The 27,475-nt window shown below is 36.5% G+C and overlaps 1 protein-coding gene across 7 annotated transcripts in view; it reads right to left on the bottom strand.

The window, feature by feature from the left end:
- Positions 1 to 27,475, bottom strand: part of Dlgap1 (DLG associated protein 1) — an 879,880-nt gene that overhangs the window by 669,734 nt on the left and 182,671 nt on the right. The window contains exon 1 of one of the 7 annotated variants that reach the window (XM_047526692.1): positions 7,619 to 7,746. The exons of the other annotated variants lie outside the window; for them this stretch is intronic. The gene's annotated coding sequence lies outside the window, so the exon portion shown is untranslated. Of the gene's footprint in view, positions 1 to 7,618; positions 7,747 to 27,475 lie in introns of those variants that run through there. 7 annotated transcript variants of the gene reach the window in all.

Below are 27,475 nucleotides of genomic sequence, written 5' to 3'. Positions count from 1 at the left end.
TTCTATGTTACAGACAGCCTTTATTATCAGTGTTCTGCTTTACAGCACTCCTTCTTTTCTCTTTTGAAACTCATATATTACAGGGACCCAACAATGGATACATTAAAAAATGTTCAACATCTCTAGCAATCAGGGAAATACAAATCAGAACTAGAATACGATTTCATCTCACTCCAGTCAGAATTACAATGATCAAGAATACAAACAATAATAAATGCTGGTGAGGAGGTGGGGAAAGCAGTACAACTGTACAGTGGTGCTGGCACTGCAGGCTCGTACAGTCAGTCTGGAAAGCAGTGAGAGGATTCCTCAAAAAATTAGGGATGGAACCACCGCATGACCCAGCTATCACACTCCTTGGTATTTATCCAAAAGAACTAAAATAAGCATACTATAGCAATACAGTCACTTCAATGTTTATAGCAGCACAATTCAAAATAGCCAAATTATGGAATCAACCCAGATGCTGGTCAACAGATGAATGGATACTAAGCTATAAAGAATAATAAAATCACAGCATTTGCCAGTAAATGGATGGAAATGGATAACGTGCTAAGTGAAATAAGCCAGACTCAGAAAATCAAGGGTTGAGTGTTTTCTCTCACGTATGATAGTTAGAGCAAAATACAGGAAAGAAGGAAGAGAGAATTGGATATCAAAGATATAGGGAAGATCACTGAGTAGAAGAAGGAGACAGAGAGGGAGAGAGGAATATTGGGAAAGGGGAAGAAATGTGGAATGAGTTTTTAAAAGTTATACGATGTGCATATATAAATATACCACAGGGAATGCCACCTTTGTGTATAAGTAGAAAAAAAGCCAATTGAAAATAATAAATAGTGGAGCAAAAGGAAGATCAGTTGTCTAGAAGGAGAATGTGGGGAGGGAGGAAGAGAGGGAAAACAGAGGAACGTGAACTGAAATCAAATTCCATGCATGTATAATTTTGTTGGGATGAACCCAACTATGATGTATAGTTACAATGCTCTAATAAAAATATTTTTTAAATAAATAAAGGGGCCAAGCTCCTTGAACACAGCGAGCTTGGAATACTTATCTGGATGAATTGTTAACGTCTCAAGCCAGGACATCACCACACCTGCTACTCTGACTTTGGGGTGCTGAGGACCTCACAGAGAACAAAACAGGTCACCACCTCTCATTCCAGTGAGGAGCCAGCATAGACCGCAATGTCAAACCTTAGACTGGAAGGACTGGATGCTGCCTGGATCTCCCTGCATGCCCCAAGGCATCTTTCTTGCTTATTAGGACTTCAATCTTAAGGGTCATTACTTAGATTATCACAGGACAGAAAGAGTGAAACCAAGACAACAGAACTGTTTAAAAAGCTATCTTAGATAGTTTTTAGTTTCTTTACAATTCACAGTGACATTTGTTAACTCTTTTTAACTTTAATTCTCTCTTTGGGAGAGAGAAGAGGAAGGGAGAGAAGAAAAGAGAAGGATAGAGAAACAATACTTTTATTATAATATCATCTTTCAAATTTGGGATGCCTCTTAAGATGAGTTCTCTCTCTTTTTTTTTTTTTTTTTTGTGGTGTTGGGGATTGAACCCAGGGCCTTGGGCATGGGAGGCAAGCACTCTACCAACTGAACTACATCTCCAGCCCTGAGGTCTCTTATCTTGTTCCAAGATATTGTCTTGAAATCCAGCAAGTCTCTTAGATTTGATTACATTAAAAATTTCACCTGAGTTAGAGTAGAGGTAATAGTATTAGTCGTTCAAGGAGGAAGAAAAGAAAGAGAAAGAGAAAGAGAAGAAAGAAGAGGAGGAGGAAGTAGTCATATAATAGCCCACCCTTCTCTGCAGAAGTATGTTCTAAGACCTCAGGTGGATGCCTGAAACCATACATAGTACCAATCCAAATATACTATTTTTTTTCCTATCCATACATTATCTATGACAAAGTTTCATTTATAAATCAATCTAGGTAAAATACCAAAGACAATAAAAATAAAATATAAAAATTATAACATATCCTGTAATAAAGGTTATATGATGTCTCTATTTTATTGTACTTTTACCTTGTCACTTGAAGGAAGCACATTATAGCTGTCTTTGGTGTATCCATATTGTCAGCATCACTACTCTGATGCTTTGAGCACATTATTAAGTAAAGTAAGGATTACTTAAAAAACAAACACTTGTGATCCCAAGAGAGTTGATCTGATAACTGAAATGGCCACTAAGTGATTAATAGGAAGTCAGCATATACAGCATGGACACACTGGACAACGGGATGAGTCATAGGTCGGATCAAGAAGGATACCATAAAATTCCATCCATAAAACTGGTATTTTAAAAAGTATGAATCGTTAATTTCCGGAATTTTCCCTTTAGTCCATATGTCATATCATCCCATGTGGAACTGAAAACTTAGGACTTAATGGGTCAATATTTTTGAACTGTAGTTGACTGCATGTGACTGAAGGTGCAAAAGGGGCAGCAGAGAGGATCCTGTTAGTAACAAAAACAGGACTATAATAAATCATTACTGAGTAGTGCATTCCTGTGTTTGGCACCTTTATAAGCATTCTTCATGTATAAAGTTATTTAATCTTCCAAATTACCTGCTATATTTGACATTATACTCATTCCCATTTTTTTTTTTTCAGGTTATGAAACTGAAGTGCATAGAGGTTAAGTAACTAGGCCAAGTTCACCTAGCTACCAAGGAACAAAATCAGGATTTGAACACACACAATCTGGCCTCAACTTTCTTGGTTTTAATAGCTATAATATATTGACTTATTTATTTACCTCTGTACTGTGAAAAGTATTCTTAGAAACATCATCCGATATGTTTCCCACAGCACACGTTTGAAAGATAAAGATACAGTCATCCAGAGAATTAAGTTTCTTTTCCAAGGTCACTCAATGATAGCTCTTGGGATCCAACTGGAGTTTTCACTCTTATTTCTATTTTACCATTCAATCTCCATTATCTAAGAACTCAGTATGTACTGAGATCTAAAATTCAATATACTTGTGATAAAGGAAAACCGTCTTAATTTCTTGGGTTTTAATATGGAAGACGGGGGACAAAAAGATGAAAAATGATACTCATGATTCTGATGAAAGTCACCCTCAAATGGCAGCAGTAGATGTGGCACTCCTGATTCTATGGCCCTTCACTAGGGCTGCAGCTGCAAGTCTGGGTTGCTTCTTTGCAAGCCTATCTTGGGGTTCCGATACAACTGCACTAATCAGCTTAGCAGGGAAAAAAAAAATAAGGAAAGGCGCATCAATGTTGGCTTTAAAACTGAAAGGAAACCATTAATAATGACCTTCACAGTGAAAGGAAGAAGAGAATGCAGGGGCCCTAACTGTATTTTCAATTCCTTCAGGATATGTACTCTTTGGAGTCTGCAGCAATTTCTTATTTCACTACTTAAGAAGTTACTTTATTCTCAAGTAAAACTTTTTTTGTCTACCCTATTATTTTCCAGCAAATCAGGCTCACAATGGACCTCTACCTTAATTAACTGCCTGTTACATCATTTTCTTACAGAGACTGCTGAATCTGTTGAATTATTCAAAGGGAGAGTGGAGACATTTAGGCATGTTTACTATGACTGTAGAAAAGGGAAAGGTAGAAATGTCCACGGAGGACTCCCCTGGACTCTAGACTCTTCTACCAGGCAGCCCCCGCCTCACCTCCACCTGGATGTCTACGGACTTCTCAAGCTTAAGACCACTCCCTGAATTGTTCCTTTTCAGTCTGCTCTCAACATAGCAGCCAGCATGGTCCTATCAAAGTCAGTCAAATTAGATTACTCCTTTCTTGAAATGTATCAACTGGCCCCCTCTGTCCCGCAGTGAAGGCAAAGTCATCGCCATGGATGCCAATTCACTGCTACTTCATTTTCACCCCCTCTGGCCTCATCTCTGCCCACAGTCCCTGCTTCTTCAGTGCACTGGTCCATCCATGTGTGTGTGCTGTCTGCCTGGACACCAGGCCAAGGTATCTACCCAGTCTGCTTGCACATCTAATTCCCATCTATGGAAAGGAGCACTCTCAGTGGGGCTATAGCCTTTCACTCCTTTACTGGGAATCCCAACACACTCCACCTACTTCCCTGCCTTTTCTTTCTCTGCTGCCTTATCACCATGTCATATACCATATGTCCTTGTAATAACATTGTTTTTTTCACTGCTGTATACTCCCTCTAGGATGTGAGCTGCACAAGGGCAAGTGTTAGTCTATTTTGTTCATACTCTATTTCCAATGCATAGAACACTGTCTGGCATCTAGTAGAGGCTCGGTGTAGATTTCTTGAATTAATAAATGGATGAGTGAGTGATGAAAGGAATTGCATTTTGTAAAATAAGGGAAAAAGCCTGGATGTGAAAATACCAGCTGAGCACCTGGCTATTTGGGAGTACTAAGGAGCACTTCCATTAAATGGTCTGGCTGTGTTGAAATTTCTGGCAAAGAAAATCTAGTGAATTCTGGCTATGCATATCAGACATGCCTGCCTAAAGGAATCAGGCAACATTTTTACTCTATGAAAGACTATTCAGTCTCTCTCCCCATAAAAAGTTCTCTCTCTGTCCTTCTGTTTCATTATCCACAGTTACATCTAATAGTCTCTAAGCTCATATTCAGCCATGTGCTTGTGGGCAGGTCACTTGACCTCTCTTTCCCGCTTTAGAGAGCAAAAAGTTTACATTCTACTAGGCAAAGTTGTAACTTCAAGTCTAGAAGATGCTGGAACTTGGTTGGATGTAAGGTATAGCTTGAAGTTGCCTGGGGGAAAGCTCTTTCCCCTTGACTCCTGAATCCTTCCTTTGTCTTTGTCCCACAAAGGCAGTTGCAAATGAGAAACCATCTTTTAGATTTAGTAGAAGACCTTTTTATCCAAGAAGGCAAAATATCTACATGGGAGAGGTTATCACATTCACCTTGGCATTGACGACTTGTGGAGAGCTCACTTCTGCTGTTAGGCAACCACACTCAGCTGTCACTGACTTGAGCAGTTAACAGGAACAAAAAAGCAATCTCGTCAGCTGCAGCGTCACACATTCTCTGTACTTGAGAAAGTACTGATGCTAACAATATTGAAGATCACTGCTCAAGATTATTTTGCTACAGTTTTCTGTTTCATGTTTCATTAAATTACTGAGGGACTAAATTTTTTTTTCCAGTTCAAGAACATTTGTTCTTGTGATTTCATGTTCAGATTTAGCGGCATTTGCACCTTTGCATAACTGTTGTACTTCTTTCTAAGCAGGAATTTTAATGAAAAAAACTTGAAGTGAAGGAAGAAAAGCTCTTTTAATACCTGTTCTATGTAACTTCCTGCTACGAAGTGGAGCGAAACTATAGCCCTTCTCTCCAGTGGGGTTGCAAGTAGAGTTGGTTTGTAAAACAAAATATTTTAAAAAATATTCCATGGTTCAAATAACTTATTTAAAAGTAAATTCACATGATGTTGGGGGGAAAAATCCTAAAGTATGGATTTGAGACGAATACAACCACATAACTCGTCCGTTACTATATGCAATATATTCAACACAAAGCACGTGTACACACAAACACACACATACACACTCACTCAGAAACAAGCAAGAAACCCTCATTTCTGGTTAAGAGAGCAAAAAACAAAACACCCCCTCCTCCCTGCAAAAAAAAAAAAAAAAAACAAGGAGAACTTATACAAGTAAAATCTAAATGCTCCAGGAGACAAAGTTAAAAGGGAATATTAGAACACTGAACACTTTCTATAAACACAGAAGTGAAGGGGTCTTTAAATTCTCCCAGCCTCCAGGAAAATGCACTAAGAGGGTGAAGGGAGAGAGGGAGGGGGAGAGAGACGGGATGATGGGTACTTATTTTTCTCCATAAAATCATCATAGACATAAATCCTGTAAATTGCTTCTCTCTTAAGAAAGTTTTTGAGACAAGGGATTATATAACTCTTAAAGCTGGAAGGTCTGTCACAGTTGATTTAATCCAAGAACCCAACCTCACAGAGGAACACTGGGTCCAGAAGGTCAGTAAGTTGTCAGCAGGCTGGACCATGGAGTCCTAATTTCTCTCCCGGAGTCTGTCTCTAGCAACCAATGTCAGAGACAACTGACTTACTACAATTTCCTTGGAGAGTCGCAGAATTTGCTTAGAGTTGAAAAAGACTAAGAATTCAGCGTCTTATTTGACAGATGAGTAAGCAGAAGCCCATGAGAGCTCTACCTCATTTTAAAACCAGTGAAATTGAGTAATGTTTGTCATAAACATTTTTTTCTTTATAAAATAAAAAAGGACTTAAAAAATATTTGGGGGTTGGGACTGGGGCTGTGGCTAGAGTGCTTGCCTAGCATGTGTGAGGGACTGGGTTTGGCCCTCAGCACCACATAAAAATAAATAAATAAAAGATTATCTACAACTAAAAAATCCTTAAAAAAATAAAAATATTTGGTAGTCGCCCAATTCCAGGTACAAATAAAATCATCCATAGAAGCCAATATTAAAAACCAATACAAGCTGAGCTTGTCTAGAGGAAATAGGGATGGGGCCTCCTGACAGGCACTGTCTGGTGAGTCTTAGAGTCAGGGACACCTAGAGGATAGTACTGTTGTAGGAGAAAGAACTGATATAACTTTTAGCTCAAGTGTCTCCAGAACAAATAACTTGAACTCTTTCATTTACTTCTAAACCATTCATCATTTCTGACTCCTCTTTCTAAGCCCTCACATTTATTTGGGGGTGGGGACCACCACACATGGATTGAGCACTTATTGTGTCCCACCTGGCTCTTTGTGAGCTCTGGTGAGGTACATGGGACCAAAAAGATTGCATTGCTAAGTGGAGTTCTGTTGTCATCTCAAGCTATGAGGGGCCTTAAGGGACTGATCTGGTGACTTGCATAACTGGAGAGGCCACACCTTCACCAGCAATGGCTCTGATCTGAGAGTTGGTGGGACTTGCTTCTACCTGGACCAGGGAGGAAGATATTCTCTGGAATTCCAAGCTAGTCTCTTATTTCTGTCTTACCACATGTTTGTACTCTAAGATTATGAATGTGCAAATGTTATCTATTCATTTAGACTCCTTTACATCAAAGCCTGACATAAGAGCAACTAAAGTGGAGGAAAATTCTGAAGTTAAGTAAAACTTCTTTTAGTTCTAAAGGGAACTTAGAAAAAAATATTTGAGGTTGAGGTTGATGCTGGCTTCATTGTATGAACTGGAAATAGAGTTTGTGTACACTTTAGATGAAGAAAACCAGGAAAGAACAAAAGTAGATTACGTTTTCATGCAGCATTATATTTTAGACTCCTTTGTTTTAATTCTCTTAAAGCAAGTCTTATAAAATGTGTGCTTTCCCTTTAAACTAGTAGCTCAGAAAGGGAAAGCTGAATATTCAAAACAAAACAGCTCTACTTTCAATTCCAAGAAAAATAGTTTCTGCAGAATTCAAATGCAACCATTGAAGACAGAACATTTGCTGATGATGACACAAGAGAACATTGCCCCAGATGTCAGCACTATTTGTCGTCCCAGAGCTGAACATCAGAATCCAATTCACATATCTCAATGGCCATGCCATTAATCACAAGCCACCCTTTTTCTTAAACAAAGTTGCATTTTTCTTACTTTCAAGAAATTTTGAAGCAGAATGCTTTCAAGCTGCATGGAGACTGATTTTCAGATTCAAAGTACCATAATGCAGTTGAAGATTTTTATCAACAGGACCAGTGCTGGTGGCTGGCATTTGAAATTCCTGGGAAAGAAGAAATGTAGGCAATCACTGGAGTTACAAGTTTAGGTAGTTATATATCAGAATACTCACCAACTTGCTCTTCTTCCTGGAAAGTAGCAGAGGATCACTCAATCCCTCAGTAAAGTCATGTAAAGGAAGGAAATCCTAAGAAATACATTCATATATTACACAGTAAGATGCTGTGGCCAATCAATTCCATTCATCCAGACTTAACTAATCTTTTGAAGGATGCTGGGTTAGATATTTGAAGACTCACCAAAAAAAAAAAAAAAAAAAAAAAAAAAAAAAAAAAAAAAAAAGTGGTAGGATTATGATTTACCCCTAAGGTAAGTTTCAGTGAGAAAAAGAAAATGATATTCTGAAATGCTCAAACACAACAAATTAAAGAGAGGTATAGATATTACTGTCAAAGGACACTGTCCCTGTTTCCAACTGTGAATATAATTGAGAACTTAAATACTAACAGTTTGGGAGCATAATGAGTATAAACACTAGCTTAATCCCTGGTAGATTTTGCCAAAGACTACATTCCTTTGGAATTCACCTTAATTTCAATAATTCCCATCATTTATGGTTATATTTGTACTTTGTATCTTGCTTTTATCTCCTTTGGCTCTCAGGTTTAACAGCCTGTCTACCATATCCATACCAGGCCTCCCCAGCATCCCTGTCCCCCAAGCCCTTTCTGAAATTTTTGTGCTTTAGGAAGATAAAAATAAGTCAGTGGTAGATAATATCCCATATGCTATCTTCCCTCCCTTTGTTTCCAACCCCTTTAATACACAATAATTTTGCAGATCAGTACATATTTAGTTTCTCCATATTCTGCTATGTAAGACAGTGATTGATAACAGGAGAGAGAACAAGCCTCATCCATGGAAAATGCTTCCCAAGAAGTTCCTTCTCATGATCTCAAATTAGGAACCCTTATTTCTGCTAGTGATTGCTTCTTCCACGTGCCATGATGCACAGGTACCCATTTCATATAAAGAGGTGCTTCTGTTAATTATCCCAGTTATCAAAAATTATACAGAAACTGAAGTTTTGGGCCTGCAAGATTTATTAGAGATATATCAACTAGTCCAAATTACCTTGAAAGTAAGGACATTTATATCCAGAGAAGGTAAAAATACCTGCTTATGGTTACACTGTTTGTTGGTAGAAAGGAAATAATTCAAGATAATAATTCTGAGACACCAAGCAGTTGGTAACTGGGTCAGTTCTAATATCTAAGTCGTGTCATACTTAATCAGGACTTATCTAAGATATTCCCGTTATCTCTGATAAATTTGGAATACTAACCAAAAATCTAAACCAATACTTTTTGCTATATTGCTTTCCATTATCCAGGAAACAGAAAGAGACCACATTCAGAGGCCAAGAAGCAAGAAAGCAGAGAACATTTTTACATTAATATGCACCTGCTGGTCTGATCCACCTTATGAAAATCGTGAAAAGACTGAAGTGAAACATGTTCTCAGAGAAACTTGCTGAATCAAGGAACGTATTGTGGTGCTCTTGATTCTTTGACATCTGTAGGAACACATTTGGGTATGACAGGATTTGAAGTGGTTAACTTGGAGAGGAAATAATGACATACAAAAGTAGGAACCAAGACAGTCTGCAGTAAGGTGCTAATTTGCATTCAATCGAATATAATCTAGGAAGACATGCTGAGCCTTGGAACAGCCTAGAGGGCAGAGACCAAGAAGAAAAGCTCAGAATTAGCATGGTGGACAACAACCTGGTCAAGGCAGAGAAGAGGAGCAGGGTCAGAGTAGGGAACAATGTAGGAATTAGTTTGAGGCATGCCAGATCAAAACCCAGCATGGGGATTTAGACTTGATGCATCATAGGAACAGGATATACAATCAAGTTCATCTATCCTTTAGATTGCCTTTTGTCATGATTTACTGAGCCTATTTGGGAAGCAGAGGTGGGAACAAGGGAGCTGACAAATGAACATGAGCACTAGTTTCCATTAGTTATAAGTTACAGATTTCTGAGCTCTTAATTCACGCTTTTATTCAACAGAATAGAGTCTCTCCCTCATCTCCTCAAGAAAATTGTGCTTTTTTCTCACTTTGTTCTGACTTGCTTTCAAATAAGTATAAATAATAATTGCCTTATTATTTATATATATTTTTCTTTTAGAACTATAATCATTAGTAACCATTGTTAGTATAGTGTCAACTTTAACATGGAAAACAGAATCACCAATGAAACTCACTCTTTCTGCCACAGTTTGATCTATCTGTGAGTAAAGGCCATTTCTTACCAAATCATTTCCACGTACTTTAAGACTAAAACCAGAGCCAAGAAGTATTATTACTTAAACATCTAGTGAAGTGATATAAATTAAACTTCTCCCCAAATACACTAAATAGAAACAATTGTTTTTAAAATACAAAAGAAAAACTACAAAGGAAACAATGTTTCATGTAAAATACTAGAGACGTCTTGCCTAGAAAATTTCAACTAATGTTAAGGAAACTTGATAACAATAATGCTTTAGTTTCTTTGAAAGTCCAATTAAAGATCAGATTTTACTGTCCCTCCCAGTAAACTTACCTTAATAGTTATGTGTAAGAATAAGGACTGGAAGGAAGCTCAGAGAAATCTGACAACTTATAGCAACAAATAAGCATGGAGATGCTAATCCAAGATGAACTGCTGACTCTCTGCATTACTAGGAGCAAATCATTTGATGTGTGGCTCTCCTGGCCAGCCCGATAGCAACAACTAATCACAAACAATACTAGTAATGAAAATCATACTTCTGTACTAAAGCCCTCCTGCTTAAAAAAGATTTATAAAACTCCAGTGCATTCTGTAAAATTTGGTCAGATGTGTTCAACTTGCATTCTTTAAAGGGAAAAGTGGTTAGTGTGTATGTGTGTGTGTGTGTGTGTGTGTGTGTGTGTGTGTGTGTGTTCGTTCTAAAATGTACTCAACATAGAGTCATTAGATGGGGAAAATATATGTGTGTGGTGTTAGGGGGGCACATATACAGTCAGTATCCATATCTTTAGGTTCCATATCCATGGACTGAATGAAACTTGGTCAAAAATATCCAGGAAAACAGTTATGTTGGTGCTTCCATGTACTATATAGTTAGGGCTAAGATGGTCACATCTGTACAGAACATGTGCTGATTTAAAAAGAAAAATTCATTATTCCATAAACAATACAGCATAAGAATTATTCACATAGCATTTACATTGTGTTAGGAATTAAACATTATCTACAGATGACTTAAAACACATGGGAGGAAATGCACAGGGTTATTTGCAAATATGTCATTTCATATTAAGAGACTTGCACATGTATCTGTTTATGTGGAGGATTCTAGAATCAATTGCCTACTGATACAAATACCCAGCAACATATAATATATATCATATTTAAACATAGTTATATAGGATATATACAGTCTCACACACATATCTTATTTAACAAAGGTTTCCATTTTCCTGTTCTGTGAGTATCTTTTATACTAAAAGCTTTGAAAAAAAATTCCTACTAATACTCTTTCCTGAGAGAAGCTTCAGTGAATCTATATAAATCATTTTGAAAGCGTAGCCCCTTTGAAAGGTACAAAGTGCTCCAAAGGTAGTTTGACTACTCTTGCTCTTTGACTCCAGGCTTCCTCCACAGCTAAAGGATACAGGGAACGTGACATTGCAGGAGGAAGGGTGAAGACAACCAGCAGGAGGAGGAATGCCAGGAGGAGGTCCCTTTCCCAGCCAGAGCACGTGTGAACAGTGCTGTCCCACTTCACGCTCTGTGACTCTGGCACACATTCTGTCTGAGATGGAACAGAGGTGACACACTGGCGAGGACTCGAGTGGTGTACATGTTTTCCCTCACTTCAAGGAGAAAGAGAAGCCCACAGAAAGCAGAGGAAGCAAAACGCCTGAAGGGTGTGGGTGCGGATGCACCCACGTGGTGAGATGGGCCACTCTGACTCAGGGGCTACAGAGGGGCCCTGAGCTGAGTCCTCTAAAGTCTGAAAGGAAAACAGAGCTGGGTGCCAACTGGGCCAAGTGAAGCCCCTAATGTGGGATTTGTAACATACATGAGTGTGTGCACTGTCTTACTCGGCCAACATCTCGTTTAAGAGTTATAGTTAAATAATGAAACTGTTATGTTATTGGAATTGTAGCAAAAACTTGCATTAAACCTTAGACATAAAAGAGATTTGTCAGTGATATCAATTATGTCACTCAAGGAACTACCTCTCCTGGATATTTTATAAAATCTAATTAAAGACCCAGAGCTTCTTTGGCCACTTCATTTCCTATTTTCTTGTTAAGCAACAGTCATGGATTATGACAGGAGTTATACATATATATTTTTTTAAATAATCTATGTCAAACTTTGTTAGTAAAAAAACCAAGGTTTCTTTTTCCCCCCTTGAACAAGAATGTGACTCATTCAATGGATAAAACTCTCTCCAGATTCAGGGGCAGGGTAAGCCCTGAGAGGTTCCCTAGGGAGAGTCAAGGATGTATTTAAATAAAATAAAAATTCCCATTTTTAATATAGAGTTAAGACCCATCTTGGTGAATTAGCCTTTCTAAAGTTTCCATTTTAGAGCAGGTATTTCGATTCACATTCACATTCTATTTTATATTCCATTTCTCCCAAGGTCTGTAAGACTATCATGTATGACTTTAACATATGTGCCTGTGTGAAAAACACAATATGTAGAAAAAAAAATAAAAACCATGATGTGATTATGAATGTTTTCCTATCCAAAGAGGAAAAAACAGAAATACCATATCTAAGTGGCTAAAGTAAAAAATATAAATAATATTAAAATACTATAGCTGTGACCAAATTATATTGTGACTTGGATGAAATTAATAAAATATAATTGATTTCATTTCAAATATTTCCCAACTGATAAATCATTATAAAAATACCTTCCCCTATCCTCAAGCATGTACCAACATAAAAATAATCCCAAAGGAAAGAAAATCAAAGTGTAGAGGATGCACTAAGTTCCTGAATATTTGCTGTTTCCTAGTCTTTGACCATGATCTGTGTGATCTCAAATTTTGAGATATTGGGTACAAGGGGAACCAAGCAGAGACATCTCTAACCTTTCATTTTTCTACACTCCTCATATAAATCTCATGAAACATTGATCATATAACTGCTTTTCAAGGTAGAAATACTGCCAAGCAAACTCTGCAACGCTTCTGCAATATTTTTGTATTTTATTAGCTACTAAAGTATCTGCATACATTTGAATACATTAGTGGTATGCATGTGCACAGCATCAGGGTTTCTCTCTCACATAATGCCTCATCTTAGCATTCACCTTCCAGAGGGTATGGAGCAAATGGATTGGGATCCACTATATCAGGGGGTTAGATCAAAACCAGAGAAGGCAGAAATGAAAATGAAGGGGAAAGAGGGAAGAGGAATCTGGGAAAGCACCAGAAGTATTAGTGAGAAGAACTTAGTGTATATGATATGGAATGTGGGCTCAGAAATAACATAACCCTTTCCTGTTCTCACTTGGCATATCTCTTTAAAAACTCATTTAGAAGACAGCAAATTAGACCTGTGCCTGAATCATACACAGTGGATACTTTCGGGTTCAGAAGAAAAGGACAGATAAATTATTCATTAATTCAACGAGTCAATTTTCTCCCTAGGAAATGGTAGACAGATTTTGATTTGAAAATTTTTTACTGAAATTATATATTCAGCAGTTGTAATAGGGAGCTAGTTTCTGGATCTGCATCACTTAGAAAGAAAAGGAATGTGATCTTTAGAAATACACTAAGTTCTTATGAAATCTGAAAAGTCCTTTGAGATTTACTGGGTTGGGTATTTGACCTATATGTCATTATATGATGTAACAGTTAATGTTCAGCAGCATGATAAATGCATTTTGATACTTAATATAGATAATAAAAATGATATAAAAACAAAAATAATCTAAACAATTACCTCTTCTCAATGGGTCTATTGTGTCCTTAGAAAACATGTAAGTTAAATATACATTCTCAAATATAAAATATGTATTTACATGTGATAACCTTATACAAGGTCTATAGCTATCTTTTAGAATACTACTTTGTGCATTAAATTCACTGTTGTTTTCTACTTCTGGTCTATAATATTGAAGATCAAAACTCCTTTAAAGATAAAAACACTTCTTATAATAAAAGGGCATGACCTTGCAAATCAAGACACTAATACTTTTAACTTCAGGATTGTGTAAATTGAAATCAAGGAGTATTTATTTTATGGTAAATCATAGTAATAATACCTCCACCTCTGTCTAAAAATAGATACATTAACATTATCATCTTCATTAGGGACAAGTGCTTCAGTTTGTTTTAAGTGTTAAAAGGCAGTTGAGGCAAAATAAAATTTTAAAGGTTTTTTTTTTTTTTTTTTTTTTGCACGAACAGTGATTCATGAATTGGTTATGAACAGGTCCAGACTGGAAGTGGTTTGGTAACTCCAACTGGGGAATGTGAAGGGAAGGCTTTGTTATAGGATGAACATGTCAAGGATGTCAAGTCAAGAAAATATAAAAACAGTTAGTCTTATGGTTGCCTTATAAATCTATCCTGCTAGAAAATCCTTAGTAATACAACTATAAGGTCATAAGGACCTCTGATGGGTGAGCATTAAGTTTCATTTTTCTTTAAGACTTCTGCAATAAATAGCTTAAGTTAAATTTCACTTATTTTTGCCACTTACACAAGCTTAAGTAAGGTCATCTATGAGGACTGACAGGCTTTGTGTGCTCAGGTGTTCCTCAGGCTTTAATTTACTTTAACAAAAGACATGTTAAATATAAATGAATATCTCATATGATTAAATTACTTTTTTTTTTTACTTAATACTATGTTTTCTAGGTAAATACTAGATGCATATTTTACATGAGGGAGGTGGGTGAGCATCTTTCTCATACTTTTAAAGAGCATCAAAATCTTAGGAGCAAACATAGATGCAAAACACACTTACCAAATGGGTAAACAGCAAAAAGCTAAATTTGTTACTGTACTGCAGGAGAAATCTGCATTCCAATGTTCTTTTCAGGAAGTAATAACAAGACATAAGAAACTAGGTGAAATTTCATAATGCAAATAAATGTTCATATATTAATAAAGTGAAATGACATAGAAAGAATTGGAAAATCTTGGCTAAGAAACTGATCACCTCAACATGATCACCATGTTAATTTGCTGCGGATTCAAATACATCAAGAGTGTGGTATAGCTTACAAGAAAGTTAACACAAACGGGTGTGTTAATGGAACGACAGTGTGCAACGGATAAACACAAATGTTTTCACATCCTAAGTTTTGTCAGGAAGCATCTAGAATATTCAGTTCAGTTTTTGGATCTTTAAGTGCTACACTGTTATCTAAACATTGGTATCTAGAAGGCAGAGTATGCTCACTGTAGCACTGTAGCACTGAAAATATATCATGGAGGGTAAGAAAGAAAGGGAGTAGCTGCTTAGCCTGAAAAGAAGCTGAACTGGGGGAAACGGGCAGAAGACCACCCTCCACTAGGTCCCCACTTAAGCTCTTAAAGTTCTTCTTCCAAGCTTTGACCATGTGGACCTTGGGGACATTCATGATGCAATCCACCTGAGTGTCTCTCTGCTTCCACTAAACCCCCCAAAATGTGACCATATATAGTGCTTTTGGCCTCAAATGACCTAGCTTCACACTCCACCAACCCCAGTCCTCTGTTCCCATTTTAACTCTACATTCTTGCAGTATGGAGATCCTTATATCTTCCTAGCACACAGTACGTTTCCACACTAATTTTTTAATACTATCCTCTTCTTACATGCCCTTTCACCTCTGCTTTCCTTCCTTATGGAATAATTCCTTCTCATCTCGAAGCCTCTGCTCAAAGCTACTCCAGAAAACGTTTTGTGACAGGTTTTTCCCTTTTCAATCTTTCCATCATGTGGTGGTGAGAACTCTCAAATTCATTCTCCTAGCGTTTTGCAAGTATATAATACATTGTTATTAACTACAGTCACCATGCACACCATAGACTCCTGAATTTATTCCTTGTGTCCAACTAAAATTTGGTGTGCTTTAACTTTAGATTATTTCAGAAGGAACTCAAAAAAGTGAATAAAAATTAAAAACAGGTAACTTAGAGCAATGGTAGAATTTCCTTGTGAAGAGAGTTGAGGTATCTGGTGAGACCCAGTGCTCATTTCCCATAGGGACAGAATAATTCTGGTAGATATGGTAGACAAAATAAACAACTTCTTTTGTGTTCCTGCTCAAAATTATGAATTATGTCAAGATCTAAAGGGAAATTATAGTTGCATATGGAATTAAGGATACTACTAAACTGACATTAAAACAGGGTGATTCTCCTGAATTATTCTTGTCGGACCAAGGTAATCACAAGAGTTCTTTAAAGTGGAAGAGGGAGGCAGAAGAGATCCAGACACATGGCAATGTGAAAAGACATCATCTGGCCATTACTAACATTGAAAATGGAAGAAGAGGCCAATAATGAGGGTGATTTCTAAGAGTTATGGAACAGGCAAGGAGGTGAATTCTTCCCTAGAGTCTACATAAAAGTTGTCCTGTTGACACCTTTATTTCAGCCCCGTGAGAACCATGTCAGGATTCTGATTGCCTGAACTATAAGATAATAAAACTGTGTTGTCTTAAGACAGCAAGTTTATGGTAATTTATAATGGCAACAACAACAAAAAAATACAGTACCTTTCCACATTGTTCTTAATCATCTAAAATGCAATTATGCCTGCATGTGGGATTTAATAAATTCGTTCATTTGTTTGTTCTTATTAAAATTTGTTTGAAGTATATTTAAATAAAATTGGAGTAAAATATTAAATTAATTATAAAATTTAAGAAATAATAAAGAGATTTCATGACTAATTCTAAAAACTGATCTATGGCAAAATATATGGTCCAAGAATACAAAATTTTAAATGAAACATACTTTAGTTTTCACTGAAATTCTAAGCTCAATAAATGCAAGGCCTAGTTCTTTCTGGTACATTTTATTGCCATACCTGGTGCCCAAAACTTAAATATTTGTAAAACAAATTACTGAATCAATGTACGATTAATCAATTATGGTTTATCAAAGCATATGTTATGAAGAAGACTGCAAGGTACTCTTTGTACATAATCTTTTGTGTTTCTTAATGATTTGACTTTTAAATACACTACCATTCCAAACACTAAAGCACATGCCTAAGAGGACATGATTTAGAGACATTTCTTCTCAAAATGAGCAACTCCCTCCTCATCAAAAATACTTGGTTAATACTGAATCAACTATTATATCACAATGAAAACAAATTTTTTCCCTAGTCAAAGTTTCTTTAAACATCACGCAGAAAACATTTTCTCACAACCTCTCATAAATATAAACAGGGTATATGAGCTTTGTTAAATCACATTCTGGAAATACAGGGTCCTGCTAGTCAAAATCGATCATTAAATGGAAAATCCATAAAAATCCAACTGGCTGATGCTTGTATTTTTAGGAAAAGGGTGTACAGATTTCCTGGAGCCAGGGAAATCCTTATGTGTTTAACTAAAAATAGAGAAGACTGCATCCATATGTTCTAATCTTTTGAGGGCAACAGTTTGCTATCCATCATCCCCACAGTCGGGATCCCCGCACCAGATGTATATGCTGGCTCCCACTCTGAGCTTATGTTCTGAGATCCAATCTGACCAGAGGAAGAGGGCACAATGTCATTGCTCTTTACTCAGTACCGTATAAGACTTGCTCTTGGTCCTTGATTATCAGCTGCTGCATTACTGCCCTTGAACTCATAACTCATTCATAAAATTCATTTACCACCTGCATTTACCTCCAACTCTATACATTCCCTCTGCCTTGCCCCTGCAGTTTGGATTTCCTCCCAGGCAGGAAGCCATCTGGCTTCCCTAGAATCTCTGCCTTGAGCCAAATCCTGAAAGGATTCCTTACATTCACTTGTTCTTTTTCCCTTCTCAGGGAAATACAGGATAATCTCCTAAATTTAGATTATATATGCCAGTTGTGGGGGACCTTGGGCTGAGTTCATGGAAACTGAGGTTCATAGTCTTCCACAGTGGACTGGAAGCTTACCTTCAGGAGAGGCAAATTTGAGGCTGTCCAAGAGCAGCAGATGGCAGTGTTTTTTCCAAGTGCATCAAATCTGCCTAGGCAAAACCATGAAGAAGGAAGACTGAACTCTTCCATTCTTATCTTTGAATTTCCCTTGTGCTTTTCATTTACTTTCCAAAGTTCCTTTAGCTATACAAAAAAAAATTCACCTAGACCTTCTTAGACTTTTTTCCTTTCCTCTGTTCATCAGTCGAAATTCTTTCAGAGAATGACAGATTTCTGGAAAGTCTTAATCAGGTTAGAATAATTGACACTAAACGGTTAGTATGTGAACTCTCCTATGACATTTTGCTCCTTTTAATGTGATTATTAATCCCAGTGATTGCATAGAATCTATAATTTTAAAATACATGAGAGAGATGGTATTGAACGGGGAGCTATCTTTCTTTCAGTTGATTTTTGAAAATAAATTCTATTGAATAAAACTACCCCACTAGACAAATCCACGTCACTTCTTCTGGTCTGCATAAGGTTACACATCATATACTACCCATATAGTCAACAACTCCCAGTTTGGGAAAGAAGGTGATTTTGAGGTGCCTACAGATAAAGCATGAATAGATTCCACTGATTGCTTGCTGGGAAAATAAAGAAGACAACGATAAAGAGCTTGGGATCACAGGAAATCAACATAATAGAACCAGGGAGAAAATGCATATTTTGGAACTAGAAGACTGCTAGTAGTCTTCCTGATTGCTGAGTGCCTAACTACTTTAAAGGTCAACACAGGGCACAGAACTTGTTAGGGCAGAATCCTTTACTTCTTTATTTGCTTGCTTTTTCTATACCTTACAGGTACTTCCATAAGGCTAGAGGAAGAAGAGAATAAGTAGAAATTATTATTTCAGCTTGCTTTCTCATATCCCCAGCAAACCATTTGGGGATAAAGTTAAAACTAAAAGTTTAATGATACTTGAGTGAATTTAAGATTATCTTTACTCATATCTATGACAACAATGATCAAGAATCAACTACATTCTGTGCAAACAAGTTGTGACTATTTTTTTTTAAAAGAAAGACTTCTGAAATCAGCATGTGTGTTATATGTACAACTTTTAAAAACTCATTGGGTAATACAAACAATCCCCAGAGTAATCTTTGTATAAATCTGACATTCTGAGCAAGTCTGGTTTCCATACACTCAATTGCTGAGTTACTAATGTGCTCACTCGCTTACTGAAATCTGAATTAGAATAACTTACTCTCTTGCATCTATTCTTCTTATCTTTTCCTTCTGCCTGACTTTTATGTTCTGATATTGGCTTGAGATATCATGATAATAACTCCTCACAAATACAGTTACTGAGTTAGTTAGAACATCAATATTTGTTTCTATCACTGTAAGGTGAATACAGCCTTACACATCTTGAGTTTACCAGGACAGCATCAAGAGGTCATGTGGAGGGGCAGACCTATCGCATCTACATTTGCATAAGTACATTCTACCATGTCTACACGATGAGATTGTCTTACAACACACTTCTCCGAACACATCCTGTTGTTAAGCCATATGTGATTATACTTAATTTGAGCATGGGACTATGTCAAGGGTGTGAGCACCAGGAAATGGGGGTCAATGGAGGCCTCTTGAATATTCACTAGAATAGATATCTTTTTGGTTTTTGATGATTATACCTCATATGGTCATTCATTCCATCTCTGAACAGTTAAAACTGTAAGTCCCCAAATTACTACCTTCGTGAGAGCTGAGGGGACAGAAACAAGTACAGTTTATTTGATTTTGATAGCTTTTATATATATGTGTATGTGTATATATATATATGTATATGTATATATACACACACAAGGGTATATATATATATATGTACATAAACACACATTCAGTATATATATCCTATATACATATTTTTATATATATTATATATATCCTATATATAATTTATATATACTACTGGAATATGAAAGTTCCAATTTGATTGCTTTTTGCTATTTTTGAACTCTTTTTTTTTTTTTTTTTTTTTAAGGACAGAATCTAAACACCAACTGTATGGGAAAGAGAAAGAAAGTGGGAATTCTTCTAGGGCAACACACAGTTGTGCTCTCCTTACCAGGAGGTACTGGCATAGGTCGAGTACTGGGCATTAGGGAATTGGGTCCCTACCAGGCCAAGAATCATCTTTACAAAGTGGATGGCAACAAGTGTCTGAGTAGTGGTAATACAGTCATCCCTCATTATCCACAGGATATTTGTTCTGGAACTCACAGATACCAAAACCTGAGGATGTACAAGTTCTTTATCTAAAATGACATAGTATTTGCATATAACCTATCCACATCTTCCTAGAGATTTTAAATCATTTCCAGATTATGTATAATACCTAATACAAAATAAATCCTATGTAAAAAGTTATCATACTGCCTTATTTAGGGAATAACCAAAAGGATAAATGTTTTGTGTCTGTACATGTTCTGTAAAAACAACAATTTTTTTTTATTTATTATTGTAAACAAATGGGATACATGTTGTTTCTCTGCTTGTACATGGCGTTAAGGCATACCATTTGTGTAATCATAAATTTACATAGGGTAATGTTGTTTGATTCATTCTATTATTTTTTTCCCTTCCCCCCACCCCTCCCACCCCTCCCACCCCTCTTTTCCCTCTATACAGTCCTTCCTTCCTCCATTCTTGCCCCCCTCCCTAACCCTAACTCTAACCCTAACACTAACCCCTCCCACCCCCCATTATGTGTCATCATCCACTTATTAGCGATATCATTCGTCCTTTGGTTTTTTGAGATTGGCTTATCTCACTTAGCATGATATTCTCCAGTTTCATCCATTTGCCTTCAAATGCCATAATTTTATCATTCTTTATGGCTAATATTCCATTGTATATATATATACCACATTTCTTTATCCATTCATCAATTGAAGGACATCTAGGTTGGTTCCACAATCTGGCTATTATGAACTAAGCAGCTACGAATATTGATGTGGCTGTATTTCTGTAGTATGCCGATTTTAAGTTCTTTGGGTATAGGCCAAGGAGTGGGATAGTTGGGTCAAATGGTGGTTCCATTCCAAGTTTTTTAAGGAGTCTCCACACTGCTTTCCAGAGTGGCTGCACTAATTTGCAGCCCCACCAGCAATGTATGAGTGTACCTTTCTCCCCACATCCTCGCCAACACCTGTTGTTGTTTGTATTCTTGATAATCGCCATTCTAATTGGGGTGAGATGGAATCTTAGGGTGGTTTTGATTTGCATTTCTCTTATTACTAGAGATGTTGAACATTTTTCCATATGTTTGTTGATTGCTTGTAGATCTTCTTCTGTGAAGTGTCTATTTATTTCCTTAGCCCATTTGTCGATTGGATTATTTGCATTCTTGGTGTAGAGTTTTTTGAGTTCTTTATAGATTCTGGAGATTAGTGCTCTATCTGAAGTATGAGTGGCAAAGATTTTCTCCCACTCTGTAGGCTCTTTCTTCACATTGCTGATAGTTTCCTTTGCTGAGAGAAAGCTTTTTAGTTTGAATCTATCCCAGTTATTAATTCTTGCTTTTATTTCTTGTGCTATGGGAGTCCTTTTGAGGAAGTCTGGTCCTAAGCTGACATGTTGAAGCTCTGGACCTACTTTTTCTTCTATAAGATGCAAGGTCTCTGGTCTGATTTCCAAGATCCTTAATCCATTTTGAGTTTAGTTTCGTGCATGGTGAGAGATATGGGTTTAGTTTCATTCTGTTGCATATGGATTTCCAATTCTCCCAGCACCATTTGTTGAAGAGGCTATCTTTTCTCCATTGCATATTTTTGGCCCCTTTGTCTAGTATGAGAAAATTGTATTTATTTGGGTTTGTGTCCGTGTCCTCTATTCTGTACCATTGATCCACCTTTCTATTTTGGTACCAATACCATGCCGTTTTTGTTACTATTGCTTTGTAGTAGAGTTGAAGATCTGATATTGTGATACCCCCTGCTTCACTCTTTCTGCCAAGGATTGCTTTAGCTATTCTGGGTTTTTTATTCTTCCAGATGAATTTCATAATTGCTTGCTCTATTTCTGTAAGGTACATCATTGGGATTTTAATTGGAATTGCATTGAATCTGTATAGAACTTTTGGTAGTATGGCCATTTTGACAATATTAATTCTTCCTACCCAAGAACATGGGAGATCTTTCCATCTTCTAAGGTTTTCTTTAATTTCTTTCTTCAGTGTTCTGTAGTTCTCATTGTAGAGGTCTTTCACCTCTTTTGTGAGATTGATTCCCAAGTATTTTATTTTTTTCGAAGTTATTGTGAATGGGGTAGTTGTCCTAATTTCTCTTTCTGAGGATTCATCGCTTATGTATAAAAATGCCTTAGATTTATGTGCATTGATCTTATATCCCGCTACTTTACTGAATCCACTTATGAGATCTAAAAGTTTTCTGGTGGAATTAGCTGGTTCCTCTAAGTATACAATCATATCATTAGCAAATAGGGATAGTTTGAGTTCTTCTTTTCCTATTCGTATCCCTTTAATTTCTTTGGTCTGTCTAATTGCTCTGGCTAGAGTTTCAAGGACGATATTGAAAAGAAGTGGTGAAAGAGGGCATCCCTGCCTTGTTCCAGATTTTAGGGGGAATGCTTTCAGTTTTTCACCATTTAGAATGATATTAGCCATGGGCTTAGCATAGATAGCCTTTACAATGTTAAGGAATGTTCCCACTATCCCTATTTTTTCTAGTGTTTTGAGCATGAAGGGATGCTGAATTTTATCAAATGCTTTCTCTGCATCTATTGAAATAATCATGTGATTCTTGACTTTAAGTCTATTGATATGGTGAATTACATTTATTGATTTCCTGATGTTGAACCAACCTTGCATCCCTGGGATGAAACCCACTTGATCATGGTGCACTATCTTTTTAATATGTTTTTGTATGCGATTTGCTAAAATTTTGTTGAGAATTTTTGCGTTGATGTTCATTAAGGATATTGGTCTGAAATTTTCTTTCCTCAATGTGTCTCTGTCTGGTTTAGGTATCAGGGTAATATTGGCTTCATAGAATGAGTTTGGGAGGGTTCCCTCCTCTTCTATTTTATGGAATACTTTGAGAAGTATTGGAATGAGCTCTTCTTTAAAGGTTTTGTAGAACTCGGCTGAGAACCCATCTGGTCCTGGACTTTTCTTTCTTGGTAGGCTTTTGATGACTTCTTCTATTTCATTACTTGAAATTGGTCTATTTAAATTGTGTATGTCCTCCTCGTTCAGTTTAGGCAATTCATATGTCTCTAGAAACCTGTTGATGTCTTCAAAATTTTCTATTTTGTTGGAGTATAGATTTTCAAAATAGCTTCTAATTATGTTTTGTATTTCAGTCGTGTCTGTTGTGATATTTCCTGTTCATTCCAAATTTTAGTAATTTGGGTTTTCTCTCGTCTTCTCTTTGTTCGTGTGGCTAAAGGTTTATCAATTTTGTTTATTTTTTCGAAGAACCAACTATTTATTTTGTCAATTTTTTGTATTGTTTCTTTTGTTTCAATTTTGTTGATTTCAGCTCTGAGTTTAACTATTTCCTGTCTTCTACTACTTTTGGTGTTGGTCTGTTCTTCTTTTTCTAGGGCTTTGAGCTGTAGTGTTAGGTCATTTATTTTTTGAGTTTTACTTCTTTTATTAAATGCGCTCCATGAAATAAATTTTCCTCTAAGTACTGCTTTCATAGTATCCCAGAGATTTTGATATGATGTTTCTTTGTTCTCATTTACCTCTAAGAATTTTTAAATTTCCTTCCTAATATCTTCTGTTATCCATTCATCATATAATAGCATATTGTTTAATCTCCAGGTGTTGGAGTAGTTGGTTTTTTACTCTTTCATTTATTTCTAACTTCAATCCATTATGATCTGATAGAATACAAGGTAGTGTCTCTATCTTCTTGTATTTGCTAACATTAGCTTTGTGGCATAATATATGGTCTATTTTAGAGAAGGATCCATGTGTTGCTGAGAAGAAAGTGTATTCGCTCTTGTTGGATGGTATATTCTATAAATGTCTGTTAAGTCTAAATTATTGATTGTGTTATTGAGATCTATGGTTTCTTTGTTCAATTTTTGTTTGGAAGATCTGTCCAGTGGTGAGAGAGGCGTGTTAAAATCACCTAGTATTATTGTGTTATGGTCTATTTGGTTTCTAAAATTGAGAAGGATTTGTTTGACATACATGGATGAGCCACTGTTTGGGGCATAGATGTTTATGATTGTTATATCTTGCTGATTTATGCTTCCCTTAAGCAGTATAAAATGTCCTCCTTTAACCCTTCTAAATAACATTGGCTTGAAGTCCACATTATCTGAAATGAGGATGGATACTCCAGCTTTTTTGCTGAGTCCATGTGCATGGTATGTTTTTCCCCATCCTTTCACCTTTAGTCTATGGGTATCTCTTTCTATGAGGTGAGTCTCTTGCAGGCAACATATTGTTGGGTCTTTCTTTTTAATCCAATCTGCCAGTCTATGTCTTTTGATTGATGAATTCAGGCCATTAACATTCAGGGTTAATATTGAGATATGATTTGTATTCCCAGTCATTTGGTTCATATTTAAAATTTTATTTATTTATTTATTTATTTATTGACACATCTTGGTTCCTCCTTTATTTGACAGTTCCTTTAGGGTAATTCCTCCCTTTGCTGATTTGCTTCTTTGTTTTTTATCTCTTCCTCATGAAATATTTTGCTGAGAATGTTCTGTAATGCTGGCTTTCTTTTTGTAAATTCTTTTAGCTTTTGTTTATCATGGAATGATTTTATTTCATCATCAAATTTGAAGGTAAGTTTTGCTGGGTATAAGATTCTTGGTTGGCATCCATTTTCTTTCAGAGCTTGAAAAATGTTGTTCCACAAACACAGCATTTTCAAATACTGTTATTCTATAGTATGGTATAGTATGGTAGGTAGAAAACCCACCAGGGAATTAAATAATGAAAATGAAGGAAAAGAGAGGTGTGAATGTGGACAGATGGGAATAAATGCTAATTTGATGCTGAAGTAGACGTTAGCGTAATAATTTAGCCCATTGCTCTTGCTGTCCTCTCCTTTCCTCTCACCTCCCAGTGGCAACCTGCCTTTTTATTTTCTAATTCTAACAGTACAGGTTGTGGTTAGAGCTGTTCTCACATCCTGTGAATCCCATTCCACTTAGATAACTTGCACCAAAATGTGACAGAGTTGTTTTGATTTCCATACGTATTTTGAGATATTACATTGAAAACCAATTAATGTGAGGAGTTACCATTAAGCTTGAAAGACTCCAAAAAGTCATATTCTTATTTTAAAGATAATGAATTTCGTAAGTTTGCTTTTGGCCTGAAAATAAAAGAATTAGTGGTTTAAATCAATGTATTTAATAGATTTTAGGTTGTTCCATTGTCAATTTTAAGAAATTTAAGAAACATTACACAGGGTATCAGTGGAGAAAAAGATTCATGATATGATAATGATTTTGAAAGGGTTCTGGCATTCAGGGTGTGTTAATGGTATAGTTTGGATCTTAAATGTCCCTGAAAGTCCCCTATACTAAAGGCTTGGTCACAAATATGTGACACTAACTGTGAGATAGTGAGACCAGGTGGAAGTAAGTTAGGTCATTAGGATCATATCCTTGAAGGCCTGGATCCCTTCCTCTCTCTCCCTCTCACTTCCCAGTCACCGGGAGGCGAAGAGTTCCCCTGTCACACACTCCCATCATGATGTAATGTGGCTGCCACAGGCCCAAGCAATAAGGTCAAGCAACAGTGACCGAAACCTCTAAAACCATGAGCCCAAATGAGCCTTTCCTTCTTTAAGTTGTTTATCTGAGGTATTTTGTCACAGTGAAGGGAACTGACTAACACAGGTATGTACAACGTTTTTTTCTTGCTTAGCGATGAGTTCTTTGGAGATAAGTTGAATGAGTGTTTTTAGTAATGCCCATGTCAGATTGATGGATTACTAAAAATTGGCAAATCAGAGTAGTCTTAGTGCAAATTAACTGTGTTACATTAAATGATCCTTTCGAAAAGATAAATAAATCCATCACTATTCATTGAATTTCTGCCAAATTGCAGGAAGATATCATAGAAAGTGTGTCCAAGTAATTCTAGCTTGACCTTTCCACATGTCTATTTAATTTTTGCATAATATTGGTTATCATGTTGGCTTCCTTAATATAGAAATAATTTCTCTTTGGAAAACACACTAACAGTATCATTCATATTCTAATTTTATTTTTGGCCAGAAATGAAAGCTTTTTGAATCAGACATTAAAAGAGTCTATGATTATTGCTGCAGTGATGAAGAAAAAATAGAAAATGATAAGTCTAGTTATTGAACATTATAGACAAGTGACAAATTGTGTACATTTGTCCAGAAAATGCTACACCTAACCACTAGCACTAGGTGGAAAACTTGACTTCTGATGTAATTTTAACCTGAAATCATTTGTAGTGTCTTTTTCCTAGCTCTTCTGTATTGTGTTCATGTACAAATATTTAACAACCAATTGCACTATTATGTAAAATATAATGCACCAAAGGGAAAAAAAAAGATAAAATGAAACAATAAGGAAGGCATTTCATCAATCTAATGTTTAAAATAAAAATATGTAGGTAGGATCCCTCACATTCTACAGTAATACCATTTTCACCGTTTGCAAGTTCTGTGTTAAAATTGAGCATTTGACCCTTTCAGGAAGAAAAAAAAAAAAAGTACAACCAGATCTCTCTCAGAGAAAATCACCTCCCAAATAGAACACACTACAACATTGTTCAAAGTGTCCATTACTGAGTGATTCATATTGGTAGACCATTAACATGTGTACCTCCTGGGTAGACCTTTTGGCGATGGCACTATTTCATTTTGTCCTTCTTGTGGCTATCACCTACTTCAAGTAAAATGCAAAGCAAGTCCTCACTTTGCTATTCCCCTGAGGACAACCCACTCTTCTGCAGAAACCCTTCTCCTTCCAACTTGTCCCATCCAGCCTATCCCTGGGTCTAAAATGGCAACCTGTAGGAGTACACAACATTTGGTGAAGGAAAAATGATCCATTTAATTAAAACCTGAGTAAATAATTTTTCATGATAATAATTTGGTGATAAATTAATAATTCCACCAACATAGTCCATGTGGATGATTTCATCACACAAAATTAATTCTGATATTTAGAATATATTTTCTTAAGAGGAGCGTTTATTAAAAATGAAGGATGTTTCAGAAACTATGCCATGGAAAGGGAATCACTACTTGTTTTAGTCAGCTATTTCGCTGCTGGGGCCAAAGGGCCCAACCAGACAATTGTATGAGGCGTAAAAGTTTATTTGGGGGTCCATGGTTTCAGAGGTCTCAGTCCATGGACAGCACACTCCATTCCTTGGAGTCTGAGTTGAGGCTTAAACATCATGGTGGAGTGTGGCAGTGGGAAGCAGCTCACATGGTTATCAGGAAGCAGAGAGAGAAACTGCACTGATCAGATACAAATATGTACCCCAAATCCACAGTCCCAATGCCTCACCTCCTCCAGTCACACCCCACCAGCCTCCAGTTACCACTCTGTTAATTCCACCAGGGATTAATATGCTGATT

This window comes from Sciurus carolinensis, chromosome 15, assembly GCF_902686445.1.
Source record: "Sciurus carolinensis chromosome 15, mSciCar1.2, whole genome shotgun sequence".
NCBI classification, from domain to species: domain Eukaryota; kingdom Metazoa; phylum Chordata; class Mammalia; order Rodentia; family Sciuridae; genus Sciurus; species Sciurus carolinensis.
The sequence above is the reverse complement of the archived record's forward strand: the minus strand, read 5'-3'. Positions and strand labels throughout refer to the sequence as shown.